We start from the raw sequence: 23,506 nt of genomic DNA on the forward strand, positions 1-23,506 counted from the left end.
GGAACCGAATGAGGCAATGAGGAAACAATACCTAAACCTCTTTACTAGTAAGATTTTTGAGGACGAAAATCCTTAAGGGGGGAGAGTTGTAATGGCCTAAATTCAAGGTTATCAGAATACTGGTTTCGTAATCATAAATCCGATTTAAAGAGAAATTTATTTTAATATTTTTGCATGAATATTAATATGATAGGAAAATCGTATTAAAATATCGATAGAAAAACTTTACCAATTTAGTGGTTAGTTAGAAAAAGAAATTATTGAAGAAATTGGGTAAAAACAAGGTATCGAGACCTCGATCTCATAAAATGGTATTAACATTTTGTTAGAAAATTTCTACGTTTGGGTAGTTAATTAAGTAAAAAGGACTAAATTGAAAATGGTGTAAAAATTACTAGAAGGATTCAATAGCTCAATTGTTAAATGAGGAGGGACATAAATTGCAAATAAGCCCAAAAGGAGATATTTTGGGCCGCATAAGCTGAGAAAAATCAGGAGAATTGGTGAAATAAGGGCAAAATGGGAAAATAACAAAATTTACTAAAATAAAAATGGGACCAACTTGTAATATCTAGAATTCTCTTCATATTTTCTTCATTATCATTAGCCAAAAATGTCCTTAGGGTTTATTCAAGCTGGTATTTCATAATTTTTGCACCAAGTGAGTTAATCCTTGCCTTTTTGTTGTAATTTTTGTGTTTCTAAGACTTTTACAACTAGGTGCTATTACTAAATTCATTAGTTTTTGAATTCATGGATGAAATTAAAAGTCACCATGGTTGAGCGTTGTCAGCTTATGATGAAATATCAGGAAATTGAAGCTTTAATTTGTTTATGAGATGATTTTATTAGGTAATTTCAATAGAAATTGATTTCTAAGAACAAATTGTGAAAAAGTTTGGAACCAAAGTCTAGTGCTAAAATTTTGATTTTCAAAGGTTATAAAGTAGTTTAAAGTGATTTAATAAAGTGTTAATTGAGAAAAATTATCTCAATTGAGAGGTTAATTGAGTAGGGACGAAATTATCATTTATTGAAAGCTTAGGGGAAAAATGGTAATTAACATCATGCACTAAAACATTTTTGGACAGCAGCAGTAGGTTAAATTTGAAAAATCACCATAAATTGTGCAAATTGAATTAGAGGATAAATAAAATATGAAATTAAATCTTATTGAGTCTATTTTCTCATAGAAGAAATGGTGTAAGAAATGAAATTGTAAATCATGAGGTATAATAGGTTTTGTGAGATAAGGTTAGAATGATTTCGGGTTCCTCTGTTTTGACATAGGAAAATCAGAAAAAATTGGACAAAAATAATTAGGGGCTGAAATTTATATGTTTAAAATTTTTAATGAGTATATTTTTGAAAAAAAACAAACGAGAACATTATCCGAATTTTGTACTAGGAGATAATTAACTTTTAGTGAAGGGTCAAAACTGTCAAATAGCAAAATAGAGATGAGTTTAAAGAATAAACTGTACTTATTGGCCAAACTAAAAATTCTGAAAATTTTATGGTAAGAAGATGTATGAGTCTAGTTTCGATGAAAATTAGCAGATCTTAATTTAGAGTTCCGTAACTCAAGATATAAATAATTTAGTGAATATGACTCAAGGAGACAGTTCAGAATGAACTATAAATTAATGATTAAATTTATTTATTTAAATCCAGAAAATTCAAATACGAAGTTAGATCGAGGAAAAGAAAAAGTTCAGGATTAGTAGATTTTTGCGTACGAACAAGTATCGAGGTAAGTTCGTGTAACTTGAATTATATTCTTAAATGCTTGAAATGTTTGTTATTGATGTGAATATGATTTGAATGTTCATTGTATGAAAATTGATGAAACATTAATATATTTGATAAAAAGGGGAAGAAATCCCGGTTGAATGGAAGGAAAATTCGATGGATCTCTGAAAAGGAATTGACGGTACAAAGGATCTAGCCAGACAGGTGATCCTATCCTGATATAGCCCTCCCGAAGAATATGTGGAAAATGGATTCAGCCTAGATGGGTACTCTGAATTAGGGTCTGAATTTAGCCTGGACTGGTAGTTCAGATCAAAGCTCATTAAAGTAATTGTTGTTGCAGGGGATTTAACCTGGACTGGTAATCCCGACAATACTCTATGAGTTTATATTACAGGAGATTTAGCCTGGACTGGTAATCCCGCTGTAAGGATGAGGTTCGCGGGAGCGTGCTCTCTGAAATGGAAATATGCAGAGATGAATATGAATTGACGGACCCGGATTGTATACTTAGGTGTACCCTTAAAAATCCATCGAAATTCCAAGTAGTTCAACAGGATAAATATGGAAAAATAACAAGGAAATGAAAATCATGGAATTGATGAGCTCATCAATCATGGTATATATATTATTGATACAGTGAAATTATTGAACTAACTTAAATGTTGTGTTGTTGCACGTTAAGGGAATAATGCATTGAATGGATGTATGAATGTTTATTGCGTTGTATTGAAAATATTAGGTAAGTATAATCCTTGTTACATGAGCTTACGAAGCACAAAGTGCTTACCCTGTTTCCTTTTCCCCTATGTTGTAATGTTAGGAGCTCGGAGGTTGGATTTGGTCAGAGACGCATCACACTATCAACCTCAAGATCTCGATATATAAAGAAACTTTATTTTGGAAATCAATGGCATGTATAAGCTAGTAAAGTAAATGTTAATGTGAAATGAATGTATGGTTAGCCATTGGTATGGCTAACAAATTTTGGTTTTGGTATGTGATGAGGTTATCTTATGAATATGTTAAATCTATCTTGAAAATATGTTGAAATGTATTGGTTGTGTTGGATTGGTCTCGGTTTAAAATAGCAGGGAAGATTAGGTATTTATAAGGGGTTATATTGAGTACATAAAAAAACTTTGGGATTTTGCGAAAAATTTCTTATGGTTTTGATTTAATCCTGGTTTGGTCTCGTTGTATGTTTTCTGCTTCGGAGGCCCATCCAAGGGACGTCATGACATGTTTCAATAAATGAATAGTATTTAACTCATAATAACGAAAAATTTATTCGGTAAAATTTGGTAATGCCTCATACCCTATTTCGGCGACGAATACGGGTATGGGGTATTACATCAACCATCTCAACTTAAGCTATTCATTGAACACCAGTGGATCTAAATTGTCCAGAAGCACTTTGTCTCCCACTTTGAATTGGTTCATACTCTTTAAATGTACTCCTTGGCGTCACTTTGTTACTTTTTTAAACATTCTCGGTTTCTCATAAGCCTTTGCTCACCATTCATCTTATTCATCAAGTTGCAGCATTCGTTCTCCACTCGTCCCTTGATTTTTATCACCTTGAAAAGGATGCAGTTTTAACACGTATTTGTGAGTGATTTCCTGCAAAGAATGTTGCGCCGCATGATTACTAACAACAGAATAATGAATATCATCTTGCTTACTAGAAACTCTCACAATATCACGTGCTTGAAGAGTAACCTCTTCATTACTTACCCTTTTCACAAGTTCATCATTACCCACATCAATAATAGTTCCAACAGTGGCTAAAAAGGGTTAACCTAAAACCATAGGTACCTCAATATGCTCATCCATGTTCATAATAATGAAATCAACAAACAATATGCATTTATCTACTTTAACAAGTACATTGTAACACCCAAAACCCTACCTAGACGTAATAGCCGAATCTGGAGGAATTACATTAGCTTGTTTAAAACCTAGAAATTTAAATCTAGCTGTAGAAATTGCGAATTTTGAAAATATTATTACGTGAAAACACTTAAAAGTTCATTATGAAATCACATGAAAAATTTATTTATTTTTATATAAATACGTTTGATTCGATACCTAGATTTGCAGCAAAAAGTTTGGAGTAGCTGATTTGAAAACCATGATATAGATTAGAGAAAATGTATGTTTACTGATTGTGCATGATCTGAAGCTTCCGTTGTTAACTTAAGTAAAACATATTTCAAATTTTCCAGAAGAAAATACGTATTTGTTTAATTTTAAAAACCAAGCTTTCCTTAACTTAACAAGAATCATGCAGAAAACTTATGCCAAATAATAAAACCCAAAACCAAATCTGAAAACTTAATCCAAAAATCAGAAGTTCAGAAAACTTAGCTAAAAACAAATCAACCTATCTTAAGCGAGAAACCAACTCCGTTACACACCAAAATTTTTCAAAAAACTTCCTAACCAACTCCGCTACACACCAAAATTAGAGTTCCCCAAAACTCGTCCATCCAAAAACACACCAACAAATGATTGTGGACAAAGCCACTAGAGTTGCAGTTAAAACTGTCAGATCAGATATATGTTGTCAAGCCACCATGTTGCAGCCAAGATGCTCGAACAGATATGTGGTTAAACCACCAGATAGTGCAAATCATTAAACTATCAGAACTTCCTCATTACTAGATTAACCCAACCCCATGAAATGTGACATGACATGCATATACTGAAACAAAATGATAAGCATGTTGAACATCCATCCATATTTTTAACAGAAACCAGTAAGCATGCGGTTTCATGCTTTGCAAACATATATATCAGATTGCAAACCACTTTAACCTGAAAAGCTATAATGTCAAATGATATAGAATTAAAACAAAGCATAACTCATCATTATTCAGATATACGTTGCTAAACAGAAAATAGGCAAACATAACTCCCATATTTATAAGTTAGATGTGAATCACACACTACTGACATGCTTGTAGACGTTACACATGCGATATCAATCTTACAAATATCAAATATCAAAGTCGCACATACTATACACATCAGACTTTCAAAAATCATATTAACAAAAATAGAATAGTAGATCTCATGTTTTATAGTACCATATATAATACAGACCCTACGGAAGGCCTAAATTCGATTTGTACATAAAAAATGGCCCTAGGCTAAATTTTTAGAAAATGGGCCAACACACCCTAACCCTAGGTTAATTGGGTCATGTTGTCCAAAACTGTCAGTTAACACGAATTAATATGGTCAAACTCAACATTCAACTCAAACTCAAATAACGAATTGAGCAAACTTAAAGGAGAATTTGACTTTTGCCAAAATTCACAACTAGCCCCAAATTGAGGTGATCAACCACTGACCCAAAGTATAAATAGTCCTTAAATCCTCAATCTTCTAGAGAAACACCCGTACCTCAAACTTCACCTAATCGAAAATAAAAAATTTATGACCAACACACAATTCATTCCCCAACCCATACATTCCCCCAAACTCCCTTCTAGAAATTGAAATCAAGATAGAAAAAATAACATAATTGTTCCTTAAAAATAAAAATATGGCACTTACCAAATGATGTACCCATAACACTAAAGCACCCAAATTTTGTTTCACTAGAACCGAGTAAACAGAAACAACGGCATAGGTCTAAAGTAGCAACAGAGTAAACAATAGAAGAAGCGACAACAGATGAATCAGATGAGACTAACTCGCATTTTAGAAATAGGAACGTGAAAGAGATAGGAAAGCAAAAGAAATGGCAGAGAGAAAATCCTAGAAAGTAACTAACGTGAAGGAGAAATGTGATGAAAGTGGGAAAATAGGAAAAAGTGTAAAGAAACGTCAAAAGAAAATCTCGAAGAACTATTAGGAGCTAAAATTTTTAAAATAGAAAGAAAACAAAACAAAATTGAATTATTATCCTAACCTATTAGATTTTTTTCTTTGAATTTAGCTTAAATTCTGACCATATGGATGACGCAAATAGGGAATAGCAAAAATACTTTCACTTTGCACACAGGAAATTCGAACACAGGACCAAAGGGTAAGTTGAGGCTTTACCACTGAATTAGCAAACTCATTCTTGACTTCAATTGAGTGAAATTAATATATAAGCTAGATGTTCAAACATAGGGGCTAGGACAAAAATAATAAAAATTCAAGGGAAGGGATTTGAACACAGGATCTTTCATACACAAACACAACACTTAACCACCAAACCAGATCATTTCACTACTAAAAAATTTCACAACCTTAACTCAAAAATAGGACGTGACCACTCTCGGTCCAGCTAACCCAATTTCTAATAATCCAATTTTTGGGATGTGACATACGTCCTTAATAATACCCCTTGATACTTAATTGATTTTTTAGCTAATTGGATACTCATCCTAGTGGGTTTTGGCTCCCGAGACCAAGTTGTTTGAACATTTAAGCTATCAACACAACAAGGGATAGTAAAACTCCCTGGATCTTTAAGCTTAGTGGATAGTTTGTCTGAGCAATTCTCATTGAGCTCCAAAGTGGATTGTTCGCCTAACTTCCTTTTATTCGTTAACAACTCATTTAGAAATTTTGTATGTTTGGGCATCTACGAAAGGGATTGGACAAAAGGTAATATGTAATTTAAAAAAAAAATTAAGAAATTTACCATATTGTATCGTTCATGCGTCTTTCTTCAACTTTTTCGAATATGGAATTGGTTGTAACACCCCAAACCCGGCCCAGATGTTATGGTCGAATTTGGTGTGTCACATTGAAGCGTTTCTCAAATTGAGACTTATTGATAAAACTTGTTTCTTAAGTTTGGAAATCTCTTTAGTAATGTTTATTGGAACACTTAACCAAATGTTTGCCTTATTAACCGTTATTATTATATTAAGTTGATTTAAAACACGAAAGTATTTGAAAACTCTAACGTTTAAAGTTTGTGTCTTTGAAAACCGTGATTGTTTTGAAAATTCATTTTCACCTAACTAGCAGTATAAAATATGTAAACAAAAGCCCAATTAAAAATTTAAACCAATTAAAAGGCCTTATTACAAAACAAAACTCAAACATATAATTTAAATTAAAATAAAAGCAAATCAGAAAAAGCAGTGATTGTGTGGCCATCTCCGATTCCCTCACAGCACTGAACCGCCTATGGCTGAGGATTACCTGCACAATTAAAGAAGAGGGTGAGTTTGTGAAACTTAGTGTGTAATCCCTTTCTAAACAATCACTATGCAACATGTAGAATCAGTCTGAGCCTGAGCCCTATGCAGTATCAGTGCAGTGCGGGCCTTAGCCCAATACAGTAATCAGTATAATGCAGTGATGCAACCCACCCCAATCCAACCAACACACCACTCCGTACCATAAACACACCATGTGGGGATAAAATCGACCCATCCAACCAACACACCAATATCGCAGCAAAGCTGCCAGTAATAATAACGCAGCAAAGCTGCCAGTAACAGTAACGCAGTAAAGCTACCAGTAACAATATATGTGGCTAGCCACCAGTACAGTATACTTACCCTATATCAGAATCTCAACCCTATGCAGTATGTTATGTCATAAATCATACGTGTATGCAGTATGTCATACTCAGTAACAGTCGTATATATCGTAAAGCAAATCGGTCATACATAGCATCAGGCCATAATAGTCATTTCATCTCCTAGAGGTATAACGATCATTTTATCCTATAGGAGTATAACGGTCATTTTACCCTATAGAGGTATTTCGATCATTTTACCCTTCGATGGTATTTCAGTAATTTTACCCTTCGAGGGTATTTCGATAATTTTACCCTTCGAGGGTATTTTAGTAATTTTACTTTTAGGGGTATTTTGGTAATTTTACCCTTTGAGGTTATTTTACTAATTTTACCCTTTTGGGGTATTTCGATAATTTATGGCATATTACGACCCAAGCCCATGAAAACACTCATGAAGGCCTCTACAGTCTGACACCATGTTTCGAGGGCTCGATTTACCACACAAGCGTTTGCACGCTCACATGGTCTCAACGCTATTTTTTTCGGCTTTTTCAGCTTTTTTCGATTTGCAATTGAGGGAGTGTGTGATTACACACATGTTTGTGATATCGCACCAAGATCTACGAACATTCAAAATCTACATTCATACAAGTTTTCTATTAGTTGCTAAACAAAAGGTTTGATTCCCCCTTTCTATACCCTTAACCAAAACGCTTACCTCGATCGACAAAAGTGGATTAGCGCACTTATACCACTAACGAACGTTGAGTACGATCCTTTAGACTGGTATCTATGTCACAACTGGATTTATTCACCCAGAATTATTTAATCAAGTGGTTTAAATCCACTACATGATAACTTACAAGAAGGCAGCAAACATTCGGCCTACACCTAGAAAGTTAGCCTACATGCCTGCCTTAAATCGAAAGAAGAGGAAAAAGATTTCGACGATTTGGTATCACTTGACACTCCTTCAGCCCTCTTGGAGTTCGGACTGATAGAGAGGAGGGATAACGGCTGAGCCACAACAACAAAGGGAGATAATTCTCAAACAATAAGGAAACAATCAGAGGTTAAAATCAAGGATAGAAAGAGAATGATATCTGGCTAGAGAAGAAAAAGATAAAGGAAAGAAGGTTCGGCTAGTAGAGAAAAGAAAAGGAAAAGAAAGAGAAGGGAAGAAAGGGAAATGAGGATTCGGCAAAGAAGAGTGGGGAAAAAGGAAAAAAAAAGTAGAATATGAGAAACCCGAGAGGTACTTACCCAAAAACCTGTCAAAATTCGGCAACAAAAACTAAAAGAAAAATCTAAAAATTGACCCAAAACCGAGTATTTTGAGAACCAAAAGACCAAATTTAGCAGAGCTACCCTAAAGAATTCCTCCAAAAGCCGAAAATGCCAAACTAATCCCCCTAGCCGAATTCCTAAGACTTCAATCACCCCAAACGCCCTCTACTCAAATTCCTCAATTCTCTCCTAAAATCTCTCCTCTCATCCCTCATTGATTTTCTCCATCAAAACCTCCCCAACTCCCTCCATGACCAGTTCAAACTCCCTTAAGTAGTATTCTACTCCAACTCTACCACCTACCCAAGTCAAGCAACAAAATAAATATTCCATTGCGCAACTCAGGACTTGAACCTCAGACCTCCCAGTTACACCACACGCCACCTTGCCACTAGACCACAGGCTCTTTTTGTGATATAAAACCAACACTAATATTTATAAGGCCTACATGCCTATGTCCAGACTCATTTAAGAGCAAAAATAAAAAATTTTGCAAAAGCCAAGACTTGAACCCAAACTTCTCAAACACTCCCATACACACCTAAATCACTTAGCCAATGAAGCAAACAAGCAATTTGTCAAAACATGCAAAAGAATTAAGGACTTAAATTTTGGGGCGTTACATTGGTGGTTTGTATTCTCTAACCATCGACTTACGGTCTTTCTCGCATTCCTCAACCCTATCATTTTTCTCCACAACTTCTAGATTTAGCTTCTTTTCAGGCTCAAGCAACACATTTCCACTTTGTATAGTGATTACATGGACTTGCTCCTTTGGGTTGGTTTAAGTATTACTAGGCAAACTGCCTTTTTTTATTTCCAAAACCAATTTAGCAAGCTCACTAATCTGATTCTCGAGTCTTTGAATAGATGCCTACTAATTCCTTAAAGCCATTTCAATGTTTTGGAATCTAGTTTCTGACAATGAAATGAATTTAGTAACCATCTCTTCGAGATTTGACTTATTTTCTTGCTGATAAGGTTGCTAAGAACCTAGAGGGGGATGTGACCTTTTATTTCTTTAGCCACCATAAGAGAAATTTCAATGATTCCTCCATCTTGGATTATAATTGTTGTTGTAAAGGTTATTCTAAAGTCTAGAATTATTACCCATAAAGTCACATCACATTGCATTACCGAATTCACCTATTTACTGCAGCTCAAACCATCAAATTTTTTTACTCAGCACTTACACTTGACTTGCCAATATAGCTACCGCATCTATATAAAAAAATCGGCTGCCTAAGTAGGCTTCATTCTCAAAACTTGCCATTGATAGTTACTCAATGTCATCTCCTTAATAAATTCCTAGGATGCCTCAAGTGTCTTACTATTCGGGGTTCCGCCAGTTACTGCGTCAATTATCTACCTAGTTAATGGATTCAAACCATTGTAAAATGTTTTGACTTGAAGCCACAAATGTAACCCATGATGAGGACACCTTCTCAAAAGATCCTTAAATCTCTCTCATGCATCCTATAGTGTCTCAAGCTCAAATTGAGAAAAAGAAGAGATGTCATTCCTCAACTTAGCTGTTTTGGCTGAGGGAAAAAAACTTCAACAAAAACGTTTTAGTCATCTGCGTCCAAATAGCAATGCAAGAAGTTCTTGATTAACAGAATTATCATCCATCACCATAGTAATGTCTTTTTGCTCTTAATTGTCTATTAAAATCAGTTGACCTTACCTTGCTTCTCTAACTTCTCTACGATTTGTGCAAGTAATTTTTTGATTTCATTGTAAAAAATTAATTATTCCAACGGGTTGCCTCTAGTCATAAACCAAGGGAACCTGTAGGAATCAGAAAAAAGAAAATTGAAAATGTAACAATTAAATTAAAAATAAAAATATTAAAATAAAAATAAAAAATGACTAAATTAATAGAAATAAAATTTTCGTAATATTGTAATCCTCGACAATGATGCAAAAAATTTGATGCCCACGGAATAAACTAAAATTTTGACTAAAGCAAATGCACCTATAAAATAATAGTATAGTTGGAACGATGGAAATGTTCAAGTGTACACAATCGCAACAAGTAATAAAGTGACGAGTAAATGTCGAATTATCGTACCCACAAGGACTGTTTAAGAAAATTATTTATGGAATGAAATCCAAACTGTAACAGCCCAAAATTGACCCTAGTCGGGAAGTGGTTTCGGGACCACAAAACCGAGTCATGAAAATAATTAATTTCCATATTCTATGCTTATTATGTGTGTACATGAGTATGTGGAAGTTTCATTCTCCAATTATGCCAATTGCATGAGAAATTATTAAATAGGGATCGATATGAGACATGGTGAAAATATGATAGGCTAATTTAAAATGGTCTATTAATGCATGTTATGAAAATGATGGGTTTGCATGTCAAATTACCCAAAATTTGAGCTAGTGGTTGGCCATGCTATGGGTGGAAACATGTTGGGAACATGTTGGCTTAGTGAGGTATGTTAGAAAAAATAAAATAAGGAGTATGGGTAATAAAGAAATGAAAACAAAAAAATGAGTGGTTGTTTCCCCCCCCATTGCCGTGAGCTAAAGAAAGGAAAAGAAAAATTTTGTTCATCCTTTTTCATCCTCTTTTGACCGAAAATTCTAAGGGAGGAGGAAGGAGTTCTTGCTTCATGTTTGGTTTGGAAGAGAATTAGGAGGAAGTTTGGCCATGCATGTAAATAGATTGAGCTCAAGGAGTTAAAGGAGGAGAATCGAGCAAAGGCAAAGAAAAGATCATCGAGTAGCCGAGTTGGAACCATCTTACCCAACACAAGTAAGTCATTAAGCATATCTTTGGTATTGATTTAAAGGATCGTAATACCTATACCATTGTGTTTAATGAGATGAAATGTATACAAATGTATATGTAAGTAGAGATGAAATTTGTCGAATGTAAAAAGGAAGTGAAGCCTATAGAGTGGCTGGTTTTCGGCACTAAGTGTGCGGGCAATAAGTGTTCACGGTCATGAGATTGGCACTAAGTGTGCGGGTTTAAATTGTACAGCACTAAGTGTGCGAGTTTAAAGTACATGGCACTAAGTGTGCGCGGTTGATTATTAAGCACTATGTGTGCGAACCCAATATATATTTTATATAAATTATTTACATTAAGGGTGCGACTTTACCGAGTCGATTTTGGACAGCGGAAAAGGTAAGTGTGCGAACTTGAAATGCATGGCACTAAGTGTGTGAGTTTAAAGTGCATGGCACTAAGTGTGCGCGGTTGATTATTAAGCACTATGTGTGCGAACCCAATATATATTTTCTATAAATTATTTACATGAAGGGTGCGACTTTACCGAGTCAATTTTGGACAGCGGAAAAGGTAAGTACCTTGAGTTCATGGCTAATAGGCGCTATGTTTATATTTGGAGTTGAGCTTGGTAAGTTTTGAACCTATGTGACGATTATAGTTGAAGTCACGTACATAAGGTTCATTGTGGAATAGGTGAAAGTTCGTTTAATTGTATGATTATAACGAAAATAAAATGATGTATGAAAGGTCAATGTAGGACTTGGTATGAGATTGAACCATAGGGTTTAAGGAACTATGGTATAGTTTGGTATGGATGGAGTACTTAACCTCATTTCATTGTTTCCTGTTGTGATAATTTTATTAATGGATGGTTGTGGAATGCTTATGGCTTACTGAGTTATATACTCATTCGGTGTTTGCTTGTCACCTATTCTAGGTTTCTTGGACTCGTCTCTTTTTGCGTGATCGTGCCGTCGTCGAAGTCATCACACCGGCTAGCAACCTTTGGTATTTTCTTCTTAGTTGGTCTAAGAGAACATTTCGGCATGTATAGGCTAATATGTTTTGTTGAAATTTGGTATGTAAACTTTTAGCCATGCGAAAATGGCATAATGTTCGGTTGAATTTGGTTCTAATGTTGGGTCGTAAGTCTTGGTAATACGATTTTTATGCCATATGTCATGGCTGATTAATTTTGGTGTTAAGATTCATGATACGGCAATAGCGTAGTAGGGAGATGTTTGACAATGATTAGCCTTTGGTATGGCTAGTCATGATTATAATTTTGTGATATGTATGATGAATTACTAGTTAGATCAATGAGAAATCACGAAATGGACATAGTTGCTTCAGTAACAGATGCTGGCAGCAGCAGTGACGTGGGATTGAAAAATTACAAAAATTAGTACGAATGGAATTAAATAGTGAATAAATTATTTAATCGAAGCTCAATGAGTCTATTTTTATATAGAAGTAACAAAACAATCATATGGACAGTATGTTAAGAGATATTCAGGTTCTCGTGAGACAGGGCCAGAACGGTTTCTGGGTTCCCTGTTCCGAGTTTGGAAATTCATTATAAATTAACCAGAGATAATTAGGAGCCATGCCATATATGTATAGATTCCTCTCTGAGTCTAGTTTCTATAGAAACAAACGGCATCAGTATTGAAGCTCTGTACAGGGAGATATCCAGGTCGTAATGCGAAAAGGTCAGTGTAGTCGACCCCAGTAACATGGGAGATTTTGACTAATAAAATGTACTAATTTACCCGACCAAAAATTCTAGAAAAAAATATGTAGATGGGCATATGAGTCTAGTTTCAGGTAAAATTCACAGAACTAGATTTCAAGTTCCAGAGCTCAAGATATAATTTTTAAAGCGACTAGTACGCAGATTGGCAGCTTGTCTGGAAAAATTTTAATAAGTGGTTTGAAGTCTGTTAACACCTCATGTTCGACTCCGGCGACGGTCTCGGGTTCGGGGTGTTACACTTGATTGGTATCAAAGCTATGGTTTAGTCGGTTCTAGGACTACCATAGCACGTATGAGTCTAGCTATACATGCCGAATGTTAATGTTTAACTGTGTGATGACTTCTGACGGTTAAAATTTATGTTTTGATTAGTAAATGGATCCCGGTGTAGAGAGAACCTTGGCGGATGACATTGAAAGTGTAGCGGCTGCTCCTGCACAAGGGACACCGCCTGTTGAACCTCAGTCATCTGCGAATAATCAAGGTGAGGGGGCTAAACAAGCCTTCTTTACCATGATGAATGAGTGGGTCGCGCAGTATGCCCGAACCAATCCGGCTGTCCAACAATTCCCGAATTTGAATAATCCACCCCAGGAGCCTGTAATGCCATCAGTTACTGATCCTGTGAGGCTGAGTAAGCCACCTGTAGACTTGATTAGGAAGCGCGGGGCTGAGGAGTTCAGGGCCATAGTTACTGATGATGCTGAAAGGGCCGAGTTCTGGCTTGATAACACCGTTCGGGTGTTTGATGAACTGTCATGCACGCCCGATGAATGTCTAAAGTGTGCTATATCCTTGTTGCGGGACTCAGCCTACTATTGGTGGAGGACCCTGATTTCCATAGTCCCAAACGAACGAGTTACTTGGGACTTCTTCCAAGCGGAATTTCGAAAGAAATATATTAGTCAACGGTTCATCGATCAAAAGCGTAAGGAATTCTTGGAACTTAAGCAAGGCCGTGTGACAGTATCTGAAATTCGTAAGACTCAGTAGGTATGCCCGGGAGTGTGTAGCTGATGAGGTTGCTATGTGCAAAAGATTCGAAGAAGGATTGAATGAAGATTTAAAGCTACTGGTGAGTATTTTGGAGATAAAAGAATTCGTGACACTAGTCGAACGAGCCTGCAAGGCGGAAGAACTTGGAAAGGGGAAGAAGAAGGTTGAATTTGAAGCTAGAGACTATCGTAAAAGATCGACGGGTAAAGCTCCGTTCTCAGCTGTAAAGAAGTTCAGGGAGGACACTAATAAGTCGAGGATGACTGCGGGAATTTCCATCAGAGCACGACCATCGACGGACCCCCGAGCTACTTCGGTAGCTAGTGTGGGCCATAATCGTTTAGAGAAACCTGAATGTCCCCAATGTGGAAGACGACACATAGGTGAATGTTGGGGTAAGTCTATTAACAGGGCCTGTTACGGATGCGGTTCGAAGGACCACTTCATTAGAGATTGCACGGAGCTTGATGAGAAGAATAAGATTCAAGGTGCAAGACCTAGTGGAGTGACAACTAGAGGTAGACCACCGAGAATTTTAGGAGGTAGGGGTGGTAGTCAGAGAGGGGCCTCTGATACGGCTGTTCGAGCCGAGAACCGTACTCCTGCTAGAGCATATGCCATTCGCGCACGAGAGGAGGCATCCTCCCCTGACGTCATCACTGGTACCTTCACTCTCTTTGATACTAATGTGATTGCATTGATTGACCCTGGCTCTACTCATTCATATGTATGTGAAACCTTAGCATCCAGTAAGACTCTACCTGTTGAGTCTACTGAGTTCGTAATTCGGGTGTCAAATCCCTTGGGTCGTTACGTGCTTGTCGACAAAGTGTGTAAGAGATGTCCCCTAGTAATTCGAGGTTCTTGTTTTCCGGCGGACTTGATGCTTTTGCCGTTTGATGAATTTGATGTTATTCTTGGTTTGGATTAGCTGACCGCGCATGATGCGGTTGTGAATTGCAAAAGCAAGACTATTGATTTTAGGTGCACAAATAACGAGGTAATCCGAGTTGAGTCTACGGATTTGGAGGGGTTGCCAGCTGTAATATCAGCAATGTTGGCCCAGAAATATGTAAGAAAATGGTGCGAAGCATACCTTGCGTATGTACTTGATGATAAAGAATTAGAAAAGAAACCCGAATCTGTGCGGGTGGTTTGTGAATACCCGGATGTTTTTCCTGAAGAATTACCGGGTTTACCACCTGTTCGGGAGATAGAGTTTGGTATTGAGCTTGTACCTGGGACTACGCCGATTTCGATAGCTCCGTATCGTATGGCACCAACCGAGTTAAAAGAGTTAAAAGCTCAGTTGCAAGAATTGACGGATAGAGGTTTTGCTCGACCAAGTTTCTCACCTTGGGGTGCACCAGTATTGTTCATGAAAAAGAAGAACGGAACCATGAGGTTGTGCATTGACTATCGTCAACTGAATAAAGTGACGATAAAGAACAAATATCCGTTGCCGCGCATCGATGATTTGTTCGACCAACTGAAGGGAGCCTCAGTGTTCTCAAAAATAGATTTGAGATCGGGCTATTATCAGTTGCGAATTCGAGATTCGGACATACCCAAAACTGCTTTCAGAACGAGGTACGGTCACTACGAGTTCTTAGTGATGCCGTTTGGGCTCACTAATGCCCCTGCGGTATTTATGGATTTGATGAATCGGATCTTCAGACCATATTTGGATCGGTTCGTAGTTGTGTTCATTGATGACATCTTAGTCTATTCAAGAGATGAGATCGAACATGCTGAACAGTTGAGATTAGTGTTGCAAGTTTTGCGGGATAAGAAGTTATATGCTAAGTTCAGTAAGTGTGAGTTCTGGTTAAGAGAGGTTAGCTTCTTGGGTCATGTGGTATCCGCATCGGGTATTCGAGTTGACCCGAACAAAATCTCAGCCATACTTAACTGGAAACCTCCGAGAAATATTACTGAGGTTCGGAGCTTTTTGGGACTCGCCGGTTATTACCGACGATTTGTCAAAGGTTTCTCGATGATAGCCACACCAATGACGAAGCTACTTTAAAAGGATGCTAAGTTCGAATGGACGGAGAAATGTCAGAAAGGTTTCGATCAACTGAAAACTCATTTGACTGAAGCTCCAATTTTAGTGCAACCCGAATCAGGCAAAGAGTTTGTCATTTATAGTGACGCATCCCTACTCGGGTTGGGTTGCGTATTGATGCAAGAAGGTCGAGTTGTGGCCTATGCGTCGAGACAATTGAAGTCACACGAGAGAAATTATCCAACCCATGATCTCGAGCTAGCCGCCATCGTATTTGCTTTGAAAATATGGCGACATTATTTGTTTGGCGAAAAGTGCCATGTATTTTCGGATCACAAAAGTCTCAAATATTTGATGACTCAAAGAGACTTAAATCTGCGACAAAGACGTTGGCTTGAGTTGTTGAAAGATTACGAGCTTGTCATTGATTACCACCCGGGAAAGGCTAATGTGGTTGCGGACGCCTTAAGCCAGAAATCGCTGTTTGCTTTACGAGCGATGAATGTGCACTTGTCTGTTCTACCCGACAATGTGTTAGTAGCTGAATTAAAGGCCAAACCATCATTGATTCATCAAATTCGTGAAGCTCAGAAAGTCGACGATGAATTGGTTGCAAAACGGGCTGAATGTATTCCGAATATGGAATCCGAATTTCAAATTGATGATGATGATTGTTTGAGGTTCAGAAGTCGGTTGTGTGTTCCAAGAAATTCAGAACTCATTTCGATGATTCTGAACGAAGCTCATTGTAGCCGAATGTCAATTCACCCGGGGAGTACGAAAATGTACAACGATTTGAAACGACGGTTTTGGTGGCATGGTATGAAACGGGACATCTCCGACTTTGTTTCGAGATGTTTAATATGTCAACAAGTGAAAGCGAAACATCAAGTGCCTTCAGGATTACTTCAGCCGATCATGATACCCGAGTGGAAATGGGATCGAGTCACAATGGACTTTGTGTCCGGACTGCCATTGTCAGCAAGTAAGAAGGATGCGATTTGGGTTGTTGTTGATAGACTGACTAAGTCGGCTCACTTTATCCCCGTGCGTACGGATTTTTCATTGGATAAATTAGCCGAATTATATGTTTCTCAGATTGTGAGATTACACGGGGTACCTATTTCTATCGTGTCGGATAGAGATCCGAGATTCACCTCACAATTTTGGAAGAAATTGCAAGAAGCTTTAGGTACCAAGCTGTATTTTAGCACCGCTTTTCATCCCCAAACCGATGGTCAATCCGAGCGGATAATTCAGATACTCGAGGATATGCTGAGATGCTGCATCCTTGAGTTTAGTGGTTCATGGGAACGGTATGTACCTTTGATTGAATTCGCTTACAACAATAGTTTTCAATCAAGTATTAAGATGGCACCTTACGAGGCTTTGTACGGTCGTAAATGCCGTACACCATTGTTTTGGACCGAGCTCGGTGAAAGTAAAATTTTCGGAGTTGATTTGATTAAAGATGCCGAACAGAAAGTAAAGGTAATCCGTGAAAGTCTGAAGGCAGCCACAGATCGTCAGAAATCGTATGCGGACTTGAAACGAAAGGACATTGAATATCAGGTGGGAGATAAAGTGTTCCTTAAAGTTTCGCCTTGGAAAAAGGTACTCAGGTTTGGCCGTAAGGGCAAGTTGAGCCCGAGATTCATTGGGCCGTACGAAATCTCCGAACGAGTTGGTCCGGTTGCGTATAGATTGATTTTGCCCCCTGAGCTTGAAAAGATTCACGACGTCTTTCATGTTTCGATGCTTCGACGCTATCGATCTGATCCATCGCACATAATTATCCCATCAGAGGTTGAAATTCAAGCCGATATGAGTTATGAAGAAGAACCGATGCGTATCCTAGCTCGTGAAGTGAAGGAGTTGCGAAACAAAAGGGTTCCGTTAGTGAAAGTGTTATGGCTCAAACACGGGATTGAGGAAGCTACTTGGGAAATCGAGAGCTCGATGAAAGAACGATACCCAAACCTATTTACCGGTAAGATTTTCGGGGACGAAAATTTCTTAAGTGGGGGAGAGTTGTAACAGCCCAAAATTGACCCTAGTCGGGAAGTGGTTTCGGGACCACAAAACCGAGTCATAAAAATAATTAATTTCCATATTCTATGCTTATTATGTGTGTACATGAGGATGTGGAAGTTTCATTCTCCAATTATGCCAATTGCATGAGAAATTATTAAATAGGGATCGATATGAGACATGGTGAAAATATGATAGGCTAATTTAAAATGGTCTATTAATGCATGTTATGAAAATGATGGGTTTGCATGTCAAATTACCCAAAATTTGAGCTAGTGGTTGGCCATGCTATGGGTGGAAACATGTTGGGAACATGTTGGCTTAGTGAGGTATGTTAGAAAAAATAAAATAAGGAGTATGGGTAATAAAGAAATGAAAACAAAAAAATGAGTGGTTGTTTCCCCCCCCATTGCCGTGAGCTAAAGAAAGGAAAAGAAAAATTTTGTTCATCCTTTTTCATCCTCTTTTGACCGAAAATTCTAAGGGAGGAGGAAGGAGTTCTTGCTTCATGTTTGGTTTGGAAGAGAATTAGGAGGAAGTTTGGCCATGCATGTAACTAGATTGAGCTCAAGGAGTTAGAGGAGGAGAATCGAGCAAAGGCAAAGAAAAGATCATCGAGTAGCCGAGTTGGAACCATCTTACCCAACACAAGTAAGTCATTAAGCATATCTTTGGTATTGATTTAAAGGATCGTAATACCTATACCATTGTGTTTAATGAGATGAAATGTATACAAATGTATATGTAAGTAGAGATGAAATTTGTCGAATGTAAAAAGGAAGTGAAGCCTATAGAGTGGCTGGTTTTTGGCACTAAGTGTGCGGGCAATAAGTGTTCACGGTCATGAGATTGGCACTAAGTGTGCGGGTTTAAATTGTACAGCACTAAGTGTGCGAGTTTAAAGTACATGGCACTAAGTGTGCGCGGTTGATTATTAAGCACTATGTGTGCGAACCCAATATATATTTTCTATAAATTATTTACATTAAGGGTGCGACTTTACCGAGTCGATTTTGGACAGCGGAAAAGGTAAGTGTGCGAACTTGAAATGCATGGCACTAAGTGTGTGAGTTTAAAGTGCATGGCACTAAGTGTGCGCGGTTGATTATTAAGCACTATGTGTGCGAACCCAATATATATTTTCTATAAATTATTTACATGAAGGGTGCGACTTTACCGAGTCAATTTTGGACAGCGGAAAAGGTAAGTACCTTGAGTTCATGGCTAATAGGCGCTATGTTTATATTTGGAGTTGAGCTTGGTAAGTTTTGAACCTATGTGACGATTATAGTTGAAGTCACGTACATAAGGTTCATTGTGGAATAGGTGAAAGTTCGTTTAATTGTATGATTATAACGAAAATAAAATGATGTATGAAAGGTCAATGTAGGACTTGGTATGAGATTGAACCATAGGGTTTAAGGAACTATGGTATAGTTTGGTATGGATGGAGTACTTAACCTCATTTCATTGTTTCCTGTTGTGATAATTTTATTAATGGATGGTTGTGGAATGCTTATGGCTTACTGAGTTATATACTCATTCGGTGTTTGCTTGTCACCTATTCTAGGTTTCTTGGACTCGTCTCTTTTTGCGTGATCGTGCCGTCGTCGAAGTCATCACACCGGCTAGCAACCTTTGGTATTTTCTTCTTAGTTGGTCTAAGAGAACATTTCGGCATGTATAGGCTAATATGTTTTGTTGAAATTTGGTATGTAAACTTTTAGCCATGCGAAAATGGCATAATGTTCGGTTGAATTTGGTTCTAATGTTGGGTCGTAAGTCTTGGTAATACGATTTTTATGCCATATGTCATGGCTAATTAATTTTGGTGTTAAGATTCATGATACGGCAATAGCGTAGTAGGGAGATGTTTGACAATGATTAGCCTTTGGTATGGCTAGTCATGATTATAATTTTGTGATATGTATGATGAATTACTAGTTAGATCAATGAGAAATCACGAAATGGACATAGTTGCTTCAGTAACAGATGCTGGCAGCAGCAGTGACGTGGGATTGAAAAATTACAAAAATTAGTAGGAATGGAATTAAATAGTGAATAAATTATTTAATCGAAGCTCAATGAGTCTATTTTTATATAGAAGTAACAAAACAATCATATGGACAGTATGTTAAGAGATATTCAGGTTCTCGTGAGACAGGGCCAGAACGGTTTCTGGGTTCCCTGTTCCGAGTTTGGAAATTCATTATAAATTAACCAGAGATAATTAGGAGTCATGCCATATATGTATAGATTCCTCTCTGAGTCTAGTTTCTATAGAAACAAACGGCATCAGTATTGAAGCTCTGTACAGGGAGATATCGAGGTCGTAATGCGCAAAGGTCAGTGTAGTCGACCCCAGTAACATGGGAGACTTTGACTAATAAACTGTACTAATTTGCCCGACCAAAAATTCTAGAAAAAAATATGTAGATGGGCATATGAGTCTAGTTTCAGGGAAAATTCACAGAACTAGATTTCAAGTTCCAGAGCTCAAGATATGATTTTTAAAGCGACTAGTACGCAGATTGGCAGCTTGTCTGGAAAAATTTTAATAAGTGGTTTGAAGTCTGTTAACACCTCATGTTCGACTCCGGCGACGGTCTCGGGTTCGGGGTGTTACACTTGATTGGTATCAAAGCTATGGTTTAGTCGGTTCTAGGACTACCATAGCACGTATGAGTCTAGCTATACATGCCGAATGTTAATGTTTAACTGTGTGATGACTTCTGACGGTTAAAATTTATGTTTTGATTAGTAAATGGATCCCGGTGTAGAGAGAACCTTGGCGGATGACATTGAAAGTGTAGCGGCTGCTCCTGCACAAGGGACACCGCCTGTTGAACCTCAGTCATCTGCGAATAATCAAGGTGAGGGGGCTAAACAAGCCTTCTTTACCATGATGAATGAGTGGGTCGCGCAGTATGCCCGAACCAATCCGGCTGTCCAACAATTCCCGAATTTGAATAATCCACCCCAGGAGCCTGTAATGCCATCAGTTACTGATCCTGTGAGGCTGAGTAAGCCACCTGTAGACTTGATTAGGAAGCGCGGGGCTGAGGAGTTCAGGGCCATAGTTACTGATGATGCTGAAAGGGCCGAGTTCTGGCTTGATAACACCGTTCGGGTGTTTGATGAACTGTCATGCACGCCCGATGAATGTCTAAAGTGTGCTATATCCTTGTTGCGGGACTCAGCCTACTATTGGTGGAGGACCCTGATTTCCATAGTCCCAAACGAACGAGTTACTTGGGACTTCTTCCAAGCGGAATTTCGAAAGAAATATATTAGTCAACGGTTCATCGATCAAAAGCGTAAGGAATTCTTGGAACTTAAGCAAGGCCGTGTGACAGTATCTGAATACGAACATGAATTCGTAAGACTCAGTAGGTATGCCCGGGAGTGTGTAGCTGATGAGGTTGCTATGTGCAAAAGATTCGAAGAAGGATTGAATGAAGATTTAAAGCTACTAGTGGGTATTTTGGAGATAAAAGAATTCGTGACACTAGTCGAACGAGCCTGCAAGGCGGAAGAACTTGGAAAGGGGAAGAAGAAGGTTGAATTTGAAGCTAGAGACTATCGTAAAAGATCGACGGGTAAAGCTCCGTTCTCAGCTGTAAAGAAGTTCAGGGAGGACACTAATAAGTCGAGGATGACTGCGGGAATTTCCATCAGAGCACGACCATCGACGGACCCCCGAGCTACTTCGGTAGCTAGTGTGGGCCATAATCGTTTAGAGAAACCTGAATGTCCCCAATGTGGAAGACGACACATAGGTGAATGTTGGGGTAAGTCTATTAACAGGGCCTGTTACGGATGCGGTTCGAAGGACCACTTCATTAGAGATTGCACAGAGCTTGATGAGAAGAATAAGATTCAAGGTGCAAGACCTAGTGGAGTGACAACTAGAGGTAGACCACCGAGAATTTTAGGAGGTAGGGGTGGTAGTCAGAGAGGGGCCTCTGATACGGCTGTTCGAGCCGAGAACCGTACTCCTGCTAGAGCATATGCCATTCGCGCACGAGAGGAGGCATCCTCCCCTGACGTCATCACTGGTACCTTCACTCTCTTTGATACTAATGTGATTGCATTGATTGACCCTGGCTCTACTCATTCATATGTATGTGAAACCTTAGCATCCAGTAAGACTCTACCTGTTGAGTCTACTGAGTTCGTAATTCGGGTGTCAAATCCCTTGGGTCGTTACGTGCTTGTCGACAAAGTGTGTAAGAGATGTCCCCTAGTAATTCGAGGTTCTTGTTTTCCGGCGGACTTGATGCTTTTGCCGTTTGATGAATTTGATGTTATTCTTGGTTTGGATTAGCTGACCGCGCATGATGCGGTTGTGAATTGCAAAAGCAAGACTATTGATTTTAGGTGCACAAATAACGAGGTAATCCGAGTTGAGTCTACGGATTTGGAGGGGTTGCCAGCTGTAATATCAGCAATGTTGGCCCAGAAATATGTAAGAAAATGGTGCGAAGCATACCTTGCGTATGTACTTGATGATAAAGAATTAGAAAAGAAACCCGAATCTGTGCGGGTGGTTTGTGAATACCCGGATGTTTTTCCTGAAGAATTACCGGGTTTACCACCTGTTCGGGAGGTAGAGTTTGGTATTGAGCTTGTACCTGGGACTACGCCGATTTCGATAGCTCCGTATCGTATGGCACCAACCGAGTTAAAAGAGTTAAAAGCTCAGTTGCAAGAATTGATGGATAGAGGTTTTGCTCGACCAAGTTTCTCACCTTGGGGTGCACCAGTATTGTTCATGAAAAAGAAGAACGGAACCATGAGGTTGTGCATTGACTATCGTCAACTGAATAAAGTGACGATAAAGAACAAATATCCGTTGCCGCGCATCGATGATTTGTTCGACCAACTGAAGGGAGCCTCAGTGTTCTCAAAAATAGATTTGAGATCGGGCTATTATCAGTTGCGAATTCGAGATTCGGACATACCCAAAACTGCTTTCAGAACGAGGTACGGTCACTACGAGTTCTTAGTGATGCCGTTTGGGCTCACTAATGCCCCTGCGGTATTTATGGATTTGATGAATCGGATCTTCAGACCATATTTGGATCGGTTCGTAGTTGTGTTCATTGATGACATATTGGTCTATTCAAGAGATGAGATCGAACATGCTGAACAGTTGAGATTAGTGTTGCAAGTTTTGCGGGATAAGAAGTTATATGCTAAGTTCAGTAAGTGTGAGTTCTGGTTAAGAGAGGTTAGCTTCTTGGGTCATGTGGTATCCGCATCGGGTATTCGAGTTGACCCGAACAAAATCTCAGCCATACTTAACTGGAAACCTCCGAGAAATATTACTGAGGTTCGGAGCTTTTTGGGACTCGCCGGTTATTACCGACGATTTGTCAAAGGTTTCTCGATGATAGCCACACCAATGACGAAGCTACTTTAAAAGGATGCTAAGTTCGAATG

The 23,506-nt window shown here is 38.3% G+C and overlaps 1 non-coding gene across 1 annotated transcript; it reads left to right on the top strand.

Moving 5' to 3' along the window:
• The first annotated feature begins 9,941 nt into the window (after positions 1-9,941).
• LOC121225818 (small nucleolar RNA R71) lies at positions 9,942-10,048 on the top strand. The gene has a single exon (XR_005923721.1). It is a non-coding gene; the product is annotated as a small nucleolar RNA R71 (small nucleolar RNA).
• Positions 10,049-23,506: the final 13,458 nt, after the last annotated feature.

The sequence above is a fragment of the Gossypium hirsutum genome, chromosome D13 (genome assembly GCF_007990345.1).
Source record: "Gossypium hirsutum isolate 1008001.06 chromosome D13, Gossypium_hirsutum_v2.1, whole genome shotgun sequence".
NCBI lineage: Eukaryota > Viridiplantae > Streptophyta > Magnoliopsida > Malvales > Malvaceae > Gossypium > Gossypium hirsutum.